Below are 21469 nucleotides of genomic sequence, written 5' to 3'. Positions count from 1 at the left end.
TTATATATATATATATCTATATATATATATATATATATATATATATATATATATAAACATACATATGTTTATATATACATGTATATATATATATATATATATATATATATATATATATATATATATATATATATATATATATATATATATATATATATATATATATATATATATATATAGGTCTACTTCATTTGATCGAAAGACCATTTGTCCTAAACCCATTTGATCAAAATTTCATTTGCTCGAAAACCAGTATTTAAGGCATAAAACTGGGATTTGTCCCCCTCCCCAATGTCATGCGACCCTGGAGTTGGTATATATAGTTAGGGGGTGTGGGGGTTGCAGCCCCCACATTGGGGGGATATGGGGGGTGAAGTCCCCTACCTAATTTCCTTTAAAAGAAGAAAATAACAGAAAAAGTACAGATTTTAAATGAAAATAGGTGGGGGGCTGTGCCCCGCACACCCCCTAACTATATATACAAACACCAGGGTCGCACAGCATTGGAGAAGGACAAATCCCTGTTATTTGCCTTGAATACTAGTTTTCGATCAAATGAAATTTTGATCAAATGGGTTAAGGTCAATTGGTCTTTCAATCAAATGAAGTAGACCCATATATATATATATATATATATATATATATATATATATATATATATATATATATGGGTCTACTTCATATGGTCAACAGTTCATATGGTCGGCATTCATATGGTCGACAGTTCATATGGTCGAAACTCATTTGGTCGATGGCTCATTTGGTCGACAACCAGTATTCAAGGCACTTAACATGGATTTGCCCCCCCTCCCCAAAGTTGTGCAACCCTGGAGTTGATATATATAATTAGGGGGTGTGTGTTTACTTTTTGCTGTATTTTCATGTTTTAAATGAATATTAAACAGTGCCCCCCCACCACCCCCATTGTGGGGGGCTGTGCCCCCACCCACTAACTATATATATATATATATATATATATATATATGGTTTACTATCATAAATTCGAAAGTAAAAATAAATAATGTCTTTATTTTCGAATTTATGCATCGAAATTAACATTTTGAATAATAGTAAACTTCGAAACAAGGGTGTATTGTCGAAAATGTCACTTGCGACATATGGCGATACACAGCACGCCCGCCCTTCCCATAATCACCTACCTACCTAACCGAACACACAGTTATGCAAGGGGGGCTGTGCCCCCTAACTTAATATTCCAACTCCGAAATCGCACTGCAGTGAGGAAAGGGATGCATTTCCCTAACCGCACTGTACCGCGATCCCCTCCCATGACCGAAAGTTAGAATTGCGAATGCACAGTTCATTCGCAGTGCAAACCTTCGCTCATGTCACCTGCCGTAATATGAAGTATTCGAACATCTGATGTTCGAATACTTCATAGCCGTGCAAATGCACGTCGACATAATGATAGCAAACCACATATATATATACATATATATATATATATATATATATATATATACCAACTCCAGGGTCGCACAACTTTGGGAAGGGGGGCAAATCCCTGTTAAGTGCCTTGAATACTGGTTGTCGACCAAATGAGTCATCAACCAAATGAGTTTCGACCATATGAGTTTCGACCATATGAACTGTCGACCATATGAAGTAGAACCATATATATATATATATATATATATAAAACATGTATATATATATATATATATATATATATATATATATAGATATAAAAAATTGTATTTTATTTTTAACATTTGTTTACCGGGAAAGTACGAATTTTCAGCAGAGGCCCAGGGAGAAATGCTCCAGATGCATGTTAGTAGTGAAAAATATTATAAATATAGCAGAGAGGATATTAATGTTTGTTTTTTTGCATGGATGGGAATGTTTGGATAGTCTTACTATTCAAACAGGGAGTTTCAGACTCCATGTGGGGTTTGAAGGGTTTTACAATTATATGTTTACATTATATAAAATTGATTTGTTATTTTTGGGTGTCTACTATTCTTCTTTTTATATTTATAGCTAGCAGCTTGTATATAAAATAATACATACTTTCTTATGAGTTATTTTTGAGGTGGGAAGTGACTCAAAGGTATAAATACTACTTAGAATTCATTAAAATTCTTTATTTAGAATAAATACTTCAACTGTACGTCTTGCCTTAAATGTATGTTGTTAGACATTAATGGCTTAAATAATTGTTGCAAAACAGGGAAATTAAATAGACTTTTGAAACTTTTTAATTCCCAGATTATATTTTTGCAAGAGACTTGTTTACTACAAGATGATATTGATAGACTCAATAATAAAACATAGTCAACATTGTCTAGTTATAACTATAATAAAAAAAAGAGGAGTGGCAATTTTATAGGGAGAAACACTATGCCCATACCTAAGATAGTTCTCATAAAGATGACAAAGGTTTACTATGTTCAGTAACACTGGAAATTTATAGAATACTTTACACTTTTATTAATCTTTATTGGTTTCCTGGAATAGGAATTAGAACTGTTAAACAGTATCTAGACCAAATTGCTCATATCATGAGAGGTAGTATAGTAGTAGCAGGGAACTTTAACTGTATTTTAAAAGATGAGAATACTAACACCACTAGAAGAAGAATATTGACACCCGCTGAGGTACTAATAAAATGTATAGATGTAATTCTTATTAAGGATATACACAATTTTTCAGATCCAGATTCGCTTTTCTTTACTCATTACTCACATAGACATGGGACCCAGGCCATAACTGATAGAATCTACATCTCAAATGATATAATAAATAATTTGAATAAACTTAAGGTTATATCTTGTCCACTTTCAGACCATAATGCTATTACCTTTGATTTAACTTTAAAACACAATAACAGCATTCCTAGTAAATGCATACCTGCCTATGTAACTAACCTGAAAGACTTTAAGAAATACTTTCTAAAAGAAATAAAACATTTTATGATTATCAGTTGTACAGAGGATATATCTGAGATATATTTATGGGATGCTTTAAAACATATTTGTATGGTAGAATTATATCCTGGTACATTTTAAAGAAAAAACAATGAGACAAGGAATTGATTGAATTACAAGAAAAAAATAGATACATTAAAATTAGATAGTCAAAACGCTGATACAAATATGGTAGAAGATTAACTAAATAGCAAACATTTAGAAATCCTAAATCATAAAACCATGATCAGTTTAGAAAGGATTAAAATAATGAATTATTCAGTTAACCCTAAATATATGTATAGGTTAGTTACTAGATCAAAAATGTTTAACAAATCTTACCATATTAATGAAATATCCCCCCCACCCCTAAAAAAGGCACTGAACTAGAAGACATTGTGAAAGAATTTAAGAATCACTTTGATGCAATTAATACCAATATCTCTTTATTGGATTCTCAAGTGAAGATTAAAAAATTTATAAAGAAATAAACTAACACAAAATTAACTGAAGATCAAATTAATCTTATTGATAGACCTATCTTAAATTCTGAATTAAATAATCAAATTAAAAAAAATTAAAACCCAGCATTCCTCCTGGGAATGATGGCATCATTCCTGAACTTTATAAGCTAATGCCAAAGGAAGCTTTGGATACATTACTCAAAGCTTTTAAGGCAGTTATAAATTAAGAAAGTGTTCTGCCTTCTTGGAAATACACCCTTATTTACCCAATTTTAAAACCAGACAAAGACCCTGTAAAATGTTCTTCTTATAGACCAATTTCCCTATTAAATATAGGCTATAAATTGTTGATGTCCATTCATGCCAACAGATCAAAACAATTTATCCCATCCCTGATTGATGATGATAAAACTGGTTTTATCTAATAAGAACTACTATAACAGCCCAGGCTGCATCCTATGTGAACTCAGGCAGGAACTTGCAGCACTGTTAGGCACCCTTTTCAACCAAAGGCTGAATGCCAGCTTCATCCCAACTGAGTGGAGGACAGCCGCAATCATCCTTTTGCCTAAAGTGGAGCATTAACCAATCCGGGAAATTATAGACCCATCAGCCTAACTAGCCTGATCTTCAAGGCCATTGAATGGATTATCATGGATCAAATTAACATGGACATTGGCAACCTCTGAACATTCAATCCCACACAGTGTGGCTTTGTTAAGGGGAGGTCATGCCTGTTAAATTTGGTCGACTTCTTTGAGATTGTCACAAAAGCCATGGACAAGGGGAAGCCAGTGCACACCACTTACCTTGACCTGGCCAAAGCCTTCAACACTATTTAACACTTGGGCATAATAGATACACTTTCTCAACTATGCATCAATCCATATGTTACCAGATGGGTAGAAAACTGGCTCACTGATAGAACCCACCTAGTCAAAATAGGGGAAGCCATCTCAAGCAGTAGACCTGTAACAAGTTGCATATCCCAGGGTTCAGCCTTGGGGGATCAGTTATTTGGGATATACTTTTCTGCAGTGCAGGCCAAAACCCGTGGGCTATGGCTGACCAGGTTTGCAGATGACTGCAAGCTGGGTACTGTCATCAATTCCGCTACTGATATGGACATCTCCCAAGAGGGTCCCACACAGACAAATGACTGGTGCCAGAAACATGGCCTCAAGCTGGATACCAAAAAATGCATCATCATCCGCACACAATCAGTCATGAGGAATTTGGACACCCAGGATGATAGCAGTGCAGACCAAAACCAGTGGGCTATGGCTGACCAGGTTTGCAGATGACTGCAAGCTGGGTACTGTCATCAATTCTGCTACTGATATGGACATCTCCAAGAGGGTCCCACACAGACAAATGACTGGTGCCAGAAACATGGCCTCAAGCTGAATACCAAAAAATGCATCATCATCCCCTTTGGGGAGAGTAATGTCCCCACAAATTATCACATTAATAACAATGTTGTAAGCACACAATCAGTCATGAGGAATTTGGGCACCCAGGATGATAGCAACCTGACTATTGACCACCATGTTGCTTCCATTGTATGGAAAGCCTTCTACATGGCCTACCTCATAAGTAAGGGTATCTCATCCAGGGACAAGGAGGTCATAACATGCCTGTATTCTTCCCTTATAAGGCCCATTATTGAGTACTACACCACTTTTAGCATGTACCTTGCAAAGCACATGCAGCAGCTGGAGAGACCACAGAAGTTCCTCATCAGGAGAATCCAGGGCCTCAAACATCTACCATACACAAATAGGCTTAAAGCCCTATCCCTCTACTCAGTTTCATAGACTCCTCAGAGTGACCTCTGTCTGGCATACAAGGTGATCTCAGACCCTGCCTTGAGGGGACTGCTGCAGAACCATAAGTCAAGCCCCACTCAAGTAACCCAAACGCACAGCCTCAACCTGCTCTGTGACATCAACAGGACTTGTTGGCAGGACAGATTTGTGTCCCAGAGACTCCCCCATCTGTGGAATAGTCTCCCTCTCCATGTCAAGCAGAGTACAGGGGCATCAGGTACTGACTTGTCTAAACATGGGCTAAACTCTTGGCTAGGCTTTTAAGGGCCTCTGAGCCAATAGCCTAGTAACTTCCCATGATCCTATGACAATATCAAAAGAATACTAACATTAATTGATCATGTGAACAGAATAAATTAAAATTTAACTACAATAAGCCTAGATATCAGTAGTGCTTTTGATTTGCTCAAATGGAAACTATCTTTCACTGTATTTTTATACATCTTATTAAACTTCTTTATGTCAATTCTTATACATATATTAAAATAGGTTTATTCACCTCAGATTCAATCAAGATTCTCAAAGGAACAAAACAATGTTATCCGTTTGCACCTTTATTGTTTACCCTAGTTATGGAACCATTTGCTAACTTGATAAGAACACATCCAGACATTAAAGGTATCCAGATAGATAAGAATCTAACTTCTAAAATGCAATTGTTTATAGGTGATATCCTACTGACACTGATGTAATAATTCACTTTCAAATCTCTTTACCTTAATGGAAATCTTTCAAAAGAATTCTGGACTCTTATTTAATGAAAATAAAACAAAAATTGTACCCATAAATTATAACATTAATGATCTAGAAAAAAGTTTTGATAAATACAATGTTCAAGAAAAAAGAAACTATTTGGGAATAATGTTTGCTGAAAATATTAATAAAATAAAAAACATTAATTATAATACTAGTCTAACTTCTATAGTGAATTTCATAAATAAGTGGAATAAATATTGTTTACTATGGATGAGAGACTTTCCATAATTAAAATGATTCTTCTGCCAAAAATTCTATACATTTTGCAATCATTATCCTCACACCCTTTAAAAACTTTATAAAAGAGTTTAATTCCTTAATGTTACAGTTTTTGTGGTACCCTAATAAGTACAGAATAGATTTAAGTCATCATATAAGAGCCCAGTCTCTTGGTGGTATTGAGTTACTTGACTTAGAGTTATATTCCTTGTCATCTGTTATCATCAAAACAATAGCCTTTTGGTTAAATAGCTATTATACCTCTAAGTGGAAGGCTCTCCAAGGTCATCTTTGGATTTAATCTAGCTCCCTAAATATTCCAATTATTTCAAATATCTCTTTGTTCTAGCTATTAAAATAATATTTTATAAATAATCCTAATCAAACAGTTAATTCCAGTTATATTAATATTAATTTGAATACATTGAGAAATTTTATATGTTGAAACCCAATGTATAAAGAATATTGTTTTTCTTATTTTCCCAATAGCCTATACCCCAAATAATATTTCCACTATAAATGCCCTTGTAATTACTACCTTCAAGGAAAATAATCTAATAGACCGGCTTCAGTTAATGAATAAAGGAAACTTATACTCTGCTCAGCACATAGGTTCATAGGTTCATAGGTTCGTACTAGGCTATCTGCCCTAGGGCATTTATAAGCCTAGCCAGAGTGTGTGTGGCTTTCACCACCCCTTAGGATGAGAATACTACTCCCATTTAGGATTTAGTTTGCTGTGCCTCTGTCTAGTAGTGACACAGAGATGACCCCCGGGGTAAACCTACGATCTCCCATCCACTCGCCAAGATTTCTCTTGAATAGAGTTAGTGAGGGGCTCTGCCTAACATGGATTGGGATTCTGTTCCAGAGTGTAGGGAGCGTCTGGGTTATGAATATGTCTCTCCAGCACGTCCGATTTATTTCTGTGTTGAGGTTTAAGTCTCTTGCTCTCGTGGCTCTGATGGATTTGGATTTTCTGAGATGGAGCATGTCCATTAATTCCGGATTGGACATGGCCTTGTACATCAGGCACAGGTCACCTCTGAGTAGGCGGTATGCGACTGAATAGAGCTGGAGTTTTTTCAGTCGGGCAGCATATGACATATGTTTAAGACCCTTTATCCTCTTGGTGAGGAACTTTTGGGGTCTTTCCAACTGCTGCAGGTGTCGGGTAAGATACATCCCAAATGGGGCATTGTACTCAATCATTGGCCTGATAAGAGAAGAGTACAGGGGCACAATGACCTCTCTTGATCTAGATGTGAAACCCTTCATGATAAGGTGGGCAATATAGAAGGTCTTCCTAACCACTTTGGCAATGTGAGTGTCAAATGAGAGGTTACTGTCAACCTGGGTCCCTAGGTCCCTGATTACCACTTCCGTACTTAATGGATTACCACCTATGTGGTAATTTGTGGGTACCTTGTTTTTCTCAAAGGGTATGACTATACATTTTTTGGTGTTCAGCTTAAGGCCATGGCTCTGGCACCAATTATCCATTTCTATGAGGCCTCTCTGAAGGATGTTTGTGTCCACTGGAGTATCAATTATGGCGCCCAGTTTGCAGTCATCTGCAAACTTTGTCAGCCACAATCCTCCTATGTTTGCCTGTACCTCGGAAAAATAAATGCCGAACAAGAGGGGTCCCAGGACTGAGCCCTGTGGGACACCGCTTGTGACTGGCTTGGAGTCTGACATAGCTCCAGCAACTCTGACCCTGTGGGTTCTGTCCTTGAGCCAGTTTGCAATCCATCTCGTGACATATGGGTTTACATTTAGGCTGGTGAGTTTGTCTATGATGCCCGAGTGCGGTATTGTGTCAAAGGCCTTTGCAAGGTCAAGGTAGGCTGTGTGAACAGCCTTACCCTCATCAATGGTCTTAGTGACTGTTTCAAAAAAGTCAACCGAGTTCAAAAGGCAGGATCTGCCCTTGACAAAGCCAAATTGGGTAGGATCCAATGTCTGTAGGTCCCCAATGTCTTTGTTTATGAGTTCCATAATGATCCTCTCCATAGCTTTGCAGACCAGGCTCATCAAGCTTATGGGGCGGTACTTTCCAGGGTCCATAGAAGCACCGCCTTTGTGAAGTGGGACCACTGTTGCCGTACGCCACTCTTTGGGTACGTATCCTGTAGTAAGGCTAAGATTAAACAGCAGCCTTATGTGTGGGTTTAGTTCCTCTTGGAGTTTATGTAGCACACAGCCTGGGACACCGTCCGGTCCCATTGATGCTGTGTTTTTAGCTTTAGAGAAGGCGGCTATCACCTGGGCATCTGAGATGTTAGGGAGGCTACACTCTGCTGAGATAGTTATTTCTCCTTTTGGGGGGGAGGGGGAGGAGAAATTTGCAGTGAACCTGTCTGCCAGAATGTTGGCAATGTCAGTGGGTTCAGTGTATTTTGTGTCATTTTGGACTAACTCTGAGCATATCTGGGAGTTTCCACCCAGGTTTCTAACATAGCTAAAGAAGGCCTTGTGATTGTCTTTGTGTCTTTTGCGATTTTTCTCTCAAAGTTGGCCTTGGATGATTTTATGAGTGATCGTAGTTTTTGCTAGTACTGATCAGAGATACCTTCCCTTTTAGGGATTTTGCTCTGTCATGTAGTAGCCTCCTCCTTCTGTTGTAAAGTTTGTTTATGGCTGGGGTCCACCAGATCGGACGCCTGCCTTTGGGGGAATGGGTCTTGGTTTTATTTGGGATTGCATGATCCATGCATTCTTGAAGGTGCCCGTAGAAGGCATTTGTAAAGGATTCAGCAGTGTGGTTTGTGGTTTCCACTGGCCCAGGGACCTTGAAGGATACCACTTCAGCCTTAAGAAGTGTGAAGTTGGCTTTTGAGAAGTTCTTCACTGTGGTCTTTTGTGCAGGGGGTGGATGTGAATTTCCAGTGAGATTAATTTATGGTCTGATCTTACCATTGAGGAATATACTTCCGGTGTGGAGCATTTTGTCCCCATGTTTGTGATGATCAGGTCTAGTATATTGTCTCCTCTTGTGGGAATGGTGACTAGTTGTTCCATCGCATTTGAGTTTATGAATTCTAGGAACCTTTGGGCTAGGGTGTTGGGACTTGAGTAATGTTCCCAGTCTATGTTTGGGTAGTTGAAGTCTCCCAATATGATGGTATTTGGAGAGACATTCATACTCTCCAGTGTCTTCAGGAAGGCTGTGTGGGGTTCCTGAGTTTGAGAGGTTGGTCTGTAGCATGCTACAAACTGTAAGGCAGTTTTGCCTATGGTTAGTTGCATCTGGATGGTCTCCGATGCTTCGTGCGTTGCCACTAACCTGGAGGTGTGGGTATCTTTGATGAATATGGATACTCCCCCTCCTTTTGTGGTTCGGTCCAAGTTTTGGGGCCGGAAAGCATGGTATGAGGTAAAACCTGATAGTGCTGGGGTGCTCTCAGGAGCCTTGAATCAGGTTTCAGTCACTGCACAGACATCGATGTTCTCCATACTGAGGAGGGCTTTGAGGGCGTGCATCTTGAGGTTTAGACTTCTGGCATTGAGCAGCATTACCCTTAGTTTTTTTCCACTTGGATTCAGTCTAGCTCCCTAAATATTCTAATTATTTCAAATAATAAACAAATTTGATTTGGGTGATGACTTATGGTTACATGTACAAAACTGTAGGCAATTTGTTGAACTCAAAATTAAATCTATGTAACCACCGGTGAGAAACACTATTCCAAACTTAATTGAACTTTTATCTATTATAGTACACCAGAAAATATCTGGAAGTAGCCAAAAAAATTTTAATACAACAAAGAAAGTTATTGAGATTACTTTTAAACTCATAAATAACAAATCCCCAATGATAAGGTTAAAAAATTAATTTTATCTTCACTCAAACAAACCACTTGTTCACTCAGATGGAAATTATTCTCATGGAAGTTTCTACATAGATCTTTTTTTCTCCACGTAGAATAGAGTTAATATCCAAAGGTAAGATGGTTTGTTGGAGATGTAAGTGTTACACTTAAGCCATTTTGAAAGGAGATCAATGACTTTTTACAGGCTTTATTTTCTGATAAATTTATTTTAACCAAATCACTAGTTCTTTTTAATACTCCAATCCCAGAGTGTGTTACAAGACTGAAATATCTGATTCTGTGTAGCATGCTAACAAATGCAAGGAAAGTAATAACAAGGAAATGGAAGAATGAATCTACTCCCTCCTTCAAAGAATTTTTGAACATTGTAACTGAAGTCTGTCACCTGGAACTTATTACCATTAAATAAAGATCTACAGGAATCACTTCTTCACATAATGCTTGGAAAAGTTTAAAAGAACTATTAAACAATGATTGATATTTTCAAGACAACTGACAATTGTTATATTCTTTAGAACTATTTTTATTTAGTATACGCTCATGTAAATGGTTATTGCATGTGTTTTTAATGGTTTAATACTTTTTTTAGTTATGTCAAGTATTTCCTTTTTAATTGAAATGTTATCAATTTTGTTCATAATAAAATTCAATAAAAAGATTTATAAAAAGTGAGAGATATTAGGTGGGAAATACAGTTGTGACTCTTTACTTGTTTTTGTATAATAAGGAAGGGTTTTTTGGACAAGTACAGAGACCTTAGCTGTCTTGCAAGTCTCAGACACCTTGTAGTGGATGCATAACAGTAAGTACAATAAACAGGTTCATATAAGCGCACACACAAATACACACACATATCAGCACACCAGGTTTTCTGAAAGCAAGCTGGGTTACAAATAAAGCACAGGCTGTGACAGCATACAGATTTTCCAGTTAATAGCCTCTTCTTAAGCTAAGATTGTGTACAATATCTGAAGACATAAATCAATCATATCCATCTGTCATTAAAACACACAATCAGCTTTATGGCCCTAGAAAAAAAATCTAAGAAATTGAGAAGTCTTAGGCATCAAAAGGGAGACATCTTATACAGAACTTGAGGGGTTTCCACAGGACATCCCCCTGGGGAAAACATACTTCCCCTGAGTTAAAAGGTATTGATGGAGTGTCTAAAACAATGACCAAACACTTCAACAGGATATTGTTTATGTTTTAATTACTCTCTAGGAGTCTTCAATATCATGAATGGTGGCTGGCAAGCCTAGACCTGTAAACATTTCTATTGATTTAGTAATGTTTTCTTCTATTTCTTTTGCATGTTTGTCATCTTTAATGTCTGCCTATTTTTTCACACATTAGTGTATTTTTTTCTCCTTGCAGTTGACGATTTTTTTTTTTTTTTTGCTTAGGCCTATCCTTACCCTTGTACTCACTCATTCCATCTAAGGGTGTACCATGCAATGGGCTCATGATGATGGCATACCATTTATGCTTCCATGTACCACTCAGCCAAAGCTCTTCCCTCATGTAGACAGCACTCCCCAACCTCCACCAAGAGTTAACTGCAGAGGTGTGCCCTAGTGCACCCCCTACTCCCCATGATAGGTGCATCCATTCTCCCTGCCATGACATCAAGCAGCCAAGCTGCAAATCAAACTCAGGTGTCCTGAGCCATAATCAAGGCTTTATCCCTCAATACTGCTAGATAGTGCTACAAATGAAAGCAGTATCCATTTGTGTTTTTGATTACCTGCAAGTTTCATTCTTTTCCCTGCAGCCTTAATACTGCTTACTTAGAAACATAATATACTAGGGTAGATTCATAACTGATAATAAATATTCTAGATGTTTATTGGGAATAATATTAACAGTTATGCAGACTGTTCCAAGTATTATATTGCACAAGCAGTTTTATGTCTTTTACTCCAATTTTATATTTCTTATTGTCTAACCTTTTTATTTTTGCTTATACACAGAATTCAAATACCTCCAAATATTAATATTCAAACAGAATTCAATACCTCCTTCAAATCTCATCAGTTTTCATTTGGTCTAGAGCACATGTACTGCATACATATACGTTTGCAGCCAATGATGGCATGTTGTTTTTTTTTAAACATTAGCATATTTTACCTTATTATACAAATAGCCAGTATAATTCCTATACATGTGAGAGGATGATGGTTTCTTGCATACCAAACCCTTTTAAGTTATTTATTAAGGTGCTTAAATCCAAATATATTACAAAACTACAATAATAAAACATTAAGACATTAGAATAAAGAATAACAGCACATCTCAAGGCAACAGGCAAAACATATATTCATATTAAAATTAGTAAATAAAATATTTAAAGTCTCATCCTCATAAATATATATATATATATATATATATATATATATATATATAGTTACCTATCAAAACATCTACTCTTCATAACATCTAAACTCAAAACATCTAAAACTCATAACATCGAATCTCTAAACATTGAAAACTACAAAGCAACTATAAATAACATCCCACAGAGTTTTCACTATGTTTATGCAGGGGGGCAAGCCCCCCCCTGCACCCCCCACACCCCCTCTAAATTAAATATACCAACTCTAAGGTCATACTACAATGGGGGAAAAGTTAATTTCCTAACCCCACTGTAGTGCGACCTTGGAGTTAGTATATTTAATTTACGGGGAAGTCAGAGCCACATGGGGTGCAGGGGCTTGCCCCCCTGCATAAACATAGCAAACCGTGTATGGGATGTTATTTATAGTTGCTATGTAGTTTTCAATGATTTAAGATTCGATGTTATGATGAGTTTTAGATGTTTTGAAGTTTAGATGCTATGGTCTTGATGTTTTGAGTTTAGATGTTATGAAGAGCAGATGCTTAGATAGGTAACCATATATGTGTGCGGATATACATATATATATATATATATATATATATATATATATATATATATATATATATATATATATAAACAGTATAAAAAATCATGCCTTACCTTTAAATACATTCTTCTAAATGGTAGTGTTTTATGATTTCATAAAAGTAAGCTTGGTCTTGCAAGTCTGAAGCCAGGAAGACAATAAACTCCACAGGACAAGAATGACAAAACTGAAAGACCTATGTACTGAAGACTCATGGCTACTTCATACAGTCAGCAACAGCACCTTTATATGAATGGGAAACTGATCATAAAGGGATCTATATAAAGACAAAGATTTTAAATATCACCCAGGCCATGATTATTAGCTAAGGTAATTCCCATAAGGCAGAAGCAATATGGTCATACCATGAAGGACATTTTAGGTCTCTGGTCAGTAGAAATATGTAAGTGCTGCAGACAGGCTAGGTCAGTATGATGACAAAGAGTACAAAATAGGGCATTACAGCACAACAGTAAGAAACCATAGAATGAAAACTGTTACCAAGTCAAATTTAGGAAGTGGGTGTGTTCTCTATGAACAGATTCCCATCATAATCCTTTACTTCCAATTATACTTTAGGCAAATAACATGGTTATTTACAGATCTAGCTCTTCTAGCTCCTCACGCCCTGCTATGTAAAGACCCAAATTAAATATGATCTCTTGACTGTCATCAAATGGTTAATCTCTAGGAGGCAGAACCTAGATGGCTAACTGAGAACAGTGAATTTTGAGAGCTCCATAAACTAGTATAGTAATATAGGAAAATGTTATTATTTTCAGGTTTAAAACATCAGCAATCTATAGATAAACTACTAAACTAAATAAATATAAATTTTGGTGGAGATATGCAAAAATTTCCCTGTCAGGTAACTTGGAGATATATTGAGTCACTGAATATAAACAACTGAAGGAATTCTCATCCAGATGCTGCTTTGAAAAAAGAACTGCAATTGATGACATCTACCTTACAGGAACTATCTTTGAAGATGGATAGCTTTAAAAATGACTTAGAAAACCTCAAATTAAATTCTCAAAAACAGACTGATACTCTTAAAGAACTATTACAGCAACACCATACAAAAATAACAAATATAGAGACTTCTCTAAATGACATTGAAGGGAGACTCAGAGAGGAAGAATTCTAAAAAAATATCTGCTTAAACAGAATACATGGCTGCTTAACAAAATAGATGACTTAGAAAACAGGGAAAGGAGAAGCAACATAAGGATCTTTGGTCTGCCTGAAAACACTGAAGGAGAAGACATTATTTCATTCTTAACCTGGATTCCTGAAATGTTAGACTTGAAAGAGGGATTTTCATTTGGAATTGAGAGGGTGCATAGAGCACTGAGGAAACCTGCTTCTAACTCAACAAATACTCCAACTAGATCCATAATTATAAAATTCCTTTCATTATGTACAAGGAACTAATATTAAAATCTGCTTGAGAAAATCACCCTTAAAATACAATCAAAGCCTGATAAGGTTTGATAATGATTATTCTTCCAGAATATTAGAACAAAGAAAAAACGTCTGCCCAATAATAAAACTGTTGAAACAAAACATTAAAGCACAGCTGGCTTGGCAATGAGATGAGAAGCTTTAATGACTTAGAAGAAGCTACTATATTCATCAAAAACAACAACATAGTGTCAATCCCAGAAGAAATGGAATGGATGGCCCCTACTCTTAAAATAATAAAAGAAACAAATCCTTGGACTGATGCTAGAAAGAAGAAACAAAAACATGATTCCAAGATAGCTGTCCAAAAAAAAAAAAAAACCTCTTACAACTACATCTCTCAGAGTATCAACTGATATGGTACATCACTTATCATCTGTTTTTATTTTAAAAAAGTAGGGTTTCTTATTCAACTGAGAAACAGTAATGATTTATTCGGAATGTTCAGAGTCCCGCAATTCTTCACAAACAAAGGTAGGTATATATAAGCCAAACAAAGTAACATATAATATAAACATAAATGTTTCTATTCCCCTGCTTGAACTCTATGATACTTATCTTGTTCATTTTTCATTGTTTTTACTTATAATAATTTAAGTAATTAATTAACTAATTCAATAAGGTACCATTCATTAGAGTTCAGACTCAAATGTAACAAATTAACATCATATATAATAGAAGTAACAGTAGAGTGTTTTGAAACAAAATGCTGTCATGGAGACTAATGCCTTCTTCAGCTAAAGTATGATTTAGAAATGTCATGTATATCCTGGTTGAATAACAGTAGCAAGCTCCTAGTACAAATGCCGTCATTAATCTGTCTAAATATAGTTAATATCAATTATGGCAGGTATCACAGCTACGAGTGCTGTTTGATCAATCCTGATATGGTGTGCATGGATGCAGCTGTGTTTGGCAGCTAATACAAATGTTATTATTCTTCTGTCTAAACATAGTTAATATCAATTGTGGCAGGTATCATAGGTTTGAGTGCTGTCAGCTTGGCTCGGGGGTTTTTAGTGTATGCAAGCTTGGTGTTGGGCCGGCTCAGTTCCAAGCCCTCGGAACCTAACTCATCGGTGATGAATGGAAGAAGATCAACAACACAGATGGAACGTTATGGTAAGACATAACTTCTTTTTATTAATGAGAAGCTGTACGGAAATTGAGTGAGGTGTTAGTCCTCTTATTATCTTAAGGTAAACTAGAAGATGCAGATGAACAGTGAAGAGCTATGACTGAAGTTAGGTGGACTTAACATCTTTAGAAGTATTAAAATTATATTCTCTCCAATTAGCATGTTTCTTTTTTAAGAGATGGATGCATACCTTTCCAAATTACTTAAATTGTAAGATCAGATGTAGTTATCAGCAACATTATTAGTAACTGGGAATGTAGCTCTAAATTAACTCATGCATGTTATTTAAAAGGAATGTTTAAGAAGGTAGGTAAATGATGTAACCTTGATGTTGAAAAGGTGAGTCAAGCCTGAAATTCTTCTGGTTGATTTGCAAGTATGTAATATATTTTAAGACTAGGGTGACCACAGTGTCATGGTTCATGGTCCTTTTGTATAATTAAATTACTAGATATCAGAGCTGTTAATGTGAATATTTTGTAAAGCAAGATAGAAACGATATCTGATGGTGTGTTAATCATGCACTGTTAAAGCTGAGTTGATCTGATATAAGTTTTATCTGTTTAGGTTTCTCAAGAATTCTGTAGAAAGACTCCTGGTAATTCTATTATTCAGGCATACCTGCAATGGAAATGAATGATGTTTCAGACCTTTAAAACTGGATGACTTGGTTATAACACAGAATACTTGTTGAGGTGTTACTTGAGTAAGTTCTTTTTTTTTTTTTTTTTGAGGCCAGATCTGCCACTTTGTCCAAAAGATGAAAGGAGGCTGCAGGTGGTTAAGTGTAAATTATATGGCATTTTCAGCCTTCATATCATTAGTAAATGGCAGCACCAGATAAAGGCTTGTGTCTCCCACTGGTTAGGCTAATGGGGAGATATGACAGACTTAATAGAAGGAAGCAGAGGCATGATATATCCTGGCAGTTAATGGTCTGGAATGCTTGAAGAGAACATTAATGAATGTTACCAGCTGATTGCATTTAATGACTTGTAGGCTGTTTCCTTGGGGTGAGGAGGCCATGAGACAGACAGAGACTTGTAGTGTGCCTGCATAGTGATGTATGTGGATATGTCTGAACTGTATAAATGCAGAAGTGAGATATGTTGTACTGCAGTAGAAGGGTTCTCTGGAGGATCTAATCACTTGTCTAGGGAATTGATAAACACAGACAGGTAAGATGTATATGTCTTTTAAAGAGAATCTCACAGAACAAGAAGTGGCACAAATGCAGAATGCATACCTCTGAATTGTCCCTAATTTTGATTTAAATTCTACCTCTGTCTCTCTTAATTCCACCTAAAAGTGGTAACTTTAAGGTGATGATTTACCCTTAAAAATAATGGCAATAATTACAGTTACAGACTTTTACTTTAGAAAAATGCATATTCTCTCATGTTCTGTTATTTTGTCAATGTCTCAAGTTAATAATACTAATATATGAAAGGTGTCCCTTATTATTTCTTGATTTGTCCATGATTCTGTTGGGATTTGTCCGTTTTTCTTTGAGAGCTATGGGTAGAGGTGTGTGTGTGTGTGTGTGTGTGTGTGTGTGTGTGTGTGTGTGTGTGTGTGTGTGTGTGTGTGTGTGTGTGTGTGTGTGTACTGAAGTTTCAAAGTTCATATCCTTTGGCATACAACAGTCAAACAGTGATTGTTTTAATTGGTTCCTTATAAGTAAGGTTTTTTATTTCTGCCTTAGTAGTACCCAAGTTTAAAAAGGTTGAAAACCATTGTTGTAGACCCATCAGACCTTGTTTGTTACAAATCCATTTCAATTTGAAAGCATGATCATAAAGAGTTTATGTCTATACTAACTAAAATAGGCAACCATTTGACAACATTAATAGAGCAATGATACTCCCATTCGATTCTCGGCTGGAGCACCTTCTGTGTGGAGTCTGCATGTCCTCCCCATGGTTGAGTGGCATTCAAAAGACATGCGTGAATGGGTGTGCCTTTGTTGAAGGTTGAGCATCGGGCTGGCAAATCAACACTTTAAAAATCTGCTGCCAATCATTAGCAGACTGGAGTTCCGCTGTGGCGATCCCTAACCAGGAAAAGCCGAACGAAGAAGAAGATCATAGGTTCGAGTGCTGTTTGTTCAATCCTGATATGGTGTGGGTGGATGCAGCTATGTCTGGCAGCTAGTGCAGATGTCATTATTATTCTTTCTAAACATAATTAATATCAATTATGGCAGTTATCATAGCTTCAAGTGCTGTTTGATTAAGCCTGACATGGTGTATGTGGATGCAGCTGTGTCTGGCAGCTGTTATATGTTGCCGTTTTTGTCTCCGGGAAACTGTGGGTTGCGGCTTGTGATCAAGGTTTACTGATGCTTGTATATTAGGAAGAGACATTTGGAGTTTTAGCCTGAATCCAGGGGAAGGGGGTGGATAGAACTGTGATTTGGGATATTTTGACAGAGAATGGTTTGTTTGTACATCTGCTGAGTGGGAGGTGGGAGGGCTGGAGGAGTCTGTTGTCTCTTGTTGTGGTGGCTAGTTGGGAGGTTTTTTTTTTTTTTGATCTTTTTGCTTTCTATTCTTTTCCTGGCTGCTGCCTCACTGTAAGGGGGGGAATTTAAGCTTGAAGTTGCAGTGAAGTGAAGCTTTGCTTCAGGTGCATCGTGAGCCTCTGGTATGCAGTACACAGACACATTAACAGAAAAAGATGCTCCCAGGTTGCTATGGCAACAGAGACAGAGTGACAATAATGTTTAATGGCTCTGAGGAGATGAATCTCGGCAATGATGATTTTCGATTTTGCGATTAGATAAAATGCTTCAGCAGATCATCCTAAAGAAGGGGGTGGATCCGAAAGTAGCTGACCAAGTACAGATCAGACAAATTTTACAGGGAGCTCAAGCTATGGACCACATTGTGTGGAAAATGAGGATGAGAAATAGGAAAGAGTCTCTAACTTATTCTCTGTTGGTTAAAGAGGTGAGGGAAGAGGAAGCCCTGTTGGAAGCCAAATCTCAGTGTTCAACAGCAACTAAAACAGTGAGTGAACACCAGCAGGATCCTATAGCCATGCTCACTACTCAAACAGGAGTCATGGCCCAGAGTGTCCGCAATGTAGAGGTGTCACAGTTGCAGATACAGGTGTCTTCCCTGACCGACGTCATAGCTCAAGTCACCAAGACAGTTGCAGAATTGCAGAAAGCCAAGGTAACTTTAGCTGAAGGGAGGAATACATCAGCTAGAACCTCCACGAAAGGACTTAGGGAAGAACCAAATCAGCCAATGCTTAGAGTTCCTACTGGATTTTGTTTTTGCTGTGGAGATGCAGGGCATATAAACCGACAGTGTCCTAATACAGAGAATGTGAAAAGAGTGAACAAACTATTATTTGCTAGTGCAATGCAGGTAAACTTCAAAGGGTCTCAGTGAAGGAGCCAGCTGAGTGCCCAGTTACAAAGAGCTCCATAAAATCTAACATCAAGAGACAGAATCCTGGATCTCCTTTCCATACTAACCCTTGTAATAGGGGAGAGAGACTACTTACTATGCACACTTCTAACTCATCTGAGGTGAACAACTGAATTGGAAAGCCATCTCAGCCAAAATCTCAGCATCTCAGACCTCAAAGCATTACTAAGCAAGAGTCTTATCCATTAAAATGGCAAGGTCAACCGGCGGTACCTCATCCACATGTTGACTGCCTTACAGCTGCATAACACCAGAAAAAAAAACTACCCGAGGGCCTACTGGGACCGCCCCCTGTCATGTCATTAAAATAGAAGGAGTGTATAGTAAAGCACTGTTGGATACTGGTGCACAAATCACCATTCTGTACAGAGACTTCCACCAAAAATACTTAAAGCATTTGCCACTTGAAAAGTTAGAAGATTTGGAGATCTGGGGGCTAAGGGACATGAAGTTCCCTTATGATGGTTATGTCTCACTCAAGTTAGAATTTTCCACTTCAGTTGTTGGGTCAACAGAAGTTTTTGAAACACTTGCTGTTGTGTGCCCTAGGCCAAAAGGAAAGGATTCAGCATCTATTTTAGTGGGGACAAATACTGACCTTGTCAGAAGAATGCTAATGCCTCAGTTGACCCAGGAACACCCAACACTACATCGTCTCCTGAGACCAGTTTTCCGTGCCCTTCAAAGGGAGAAGGATAGTAAGAAAGATAAAATTGGTCATGTATGGACACTGTCTGGGAAAGACCATATAATTCATCCTGGTTAGGTCACCTGCTTGAGAGCCAAAATGAGGATGTGTGGACAAACAGTTTCCTCTCATCTCATGATTAAAATGGATCCAGAAAGTGACTTACCACCGAGACTGGAACTAGTCCCACAAGTTTGGCCTGTGGACAGGTTAAAGCAGCCTTATGACACTTTGCCCATGGGGTTGAAAAATAAAGGAAGTACTCCCATTGTCCTGTGTTCACAAGTGCATTTGGGAAATGTTTATACTCCCACTCCCTTACCTGTTTCTGTGTGACAAGGAATGAGAGCAGAACCAATGAGTGGAAGCTGGAAGATATTGAGATAGGAGGTGGTCTCTTGCCCCCTGAGTGGTTAACCAGAGTTAAAGAGCTACTAATGAAAAAGAAAAATAGTTTTTTTTACTAGTGAACTAGATGTGGGCTGTGCAAAAAGTGCAGAACACCGAATAAGAGTAAAAGAGGACCGGCCCTCCAGAAGAGTAGCCCCAGGAGACCTGGAGGACTTAAGAAAACATTTGGAAGAACTAAAAGCTGCAGGGATAATTCGAGAGTCAAGAAATCCATATGCCTCTCCCATTGTTTTTGTCAGGAAAAAGAATGGGTCAATTTGCATGTGTGTTGACTATTGTACTCAGTATCAGTGAACAATTCCAGACCAGTACACAACTCCCCAGATTAAAGATGCATTATTTGCAACCAGGGGACAGAGTTCTTTTGAGAAATTTGGGACTACAAGGAAAGCATAAACTAGCTGACTAAGATTTACATAATTTGTTTTCAGCTACCAAGTTTGCCCTGAGGGGAAAGAAGGACCCATTAAAACCTGGCACCGAAACAACTTAATGCCCTTTGGCAAAATCAGTGAGACTCATGAATCTGGAACCCAGAATGGCTCAGCAGAAGCTTAACTCAAGGTGATCCAGAAGGCTAAGGTGGACAGGAACTATCCTCTACAATAGTCAAGAGCTTATGCTTCCTCCTGCTGAAGGAGAATAGGACAGTGATGATGACTGTGGTTTCAGTGGGCTTTTTTATGAGGATGTTCAAGACCCCATGGGCTGCAATCTCAATGTAAATGCACCATAGACTAAGTAATGTTTCTGTGCCTCTTGCAGAACCTGATACTGATGGAGGCCCTGCTATGCAAACTTCAGAAAATAGTGCTGAGGACGTCATACCGTTATGGAAAATGAAAGTAAAGTTACACAAGAGGAGATCTTAGAAGTAGACAATATGCCTACTGAAGAACTAGACAATGAATGTGATGTGAGTAACAAACCTTCCGAGCAAAATTCCTTAGCTGTCTCTTCCAAACCAAAACTGCAGAGACTGATTCGGCCCCCAGAGGGACTTACCTATAACAGTTTGGGACATAGTACACAGGAATCTGTGACCACAGCTCATCGGAGGGTCTACGCTCATAATCCCTATGCCTCCTACTCCAGTGGTGACACCCCACCCCAAGTTAAGCATAAGGCTGATTACCCTTGGTGGAATGTACCTTTTGAATGCAAAAATATTGTTCAGTTGATGGTGCATTAGTGTTTGTAAATATTTTCTGCTAATCTACCTTTGACTTGGGGGGACCCAAGATTTTCCAGTGGGGGGGGAGTGTAGCTCCCACTGTATTTCATTATAGAAGTAATAGACTGTAGTTTGCCATTCCACCACAAGGTGGAGCTCCTCTTCAGGAATATAAAAGACAATTTCGAAAGTGAAA

This window comes from Protopterus annectens, chromosome 6.part0, assembly GCF_019279795.1.
Source record: "Protopterus annectens isolate FY-2018-M chromosome 6.part0, PAN1.0, whole genome shotgun sequence".
Classification (NCBI taxonomy): Eukaryota; Metazoa; Chordata; order Ceratodontiformes; family Protopteridae; genus Protopterus; species Protopterus annectens.
This window is presented reverse-complemented; position numbering follows the sequence as displayed.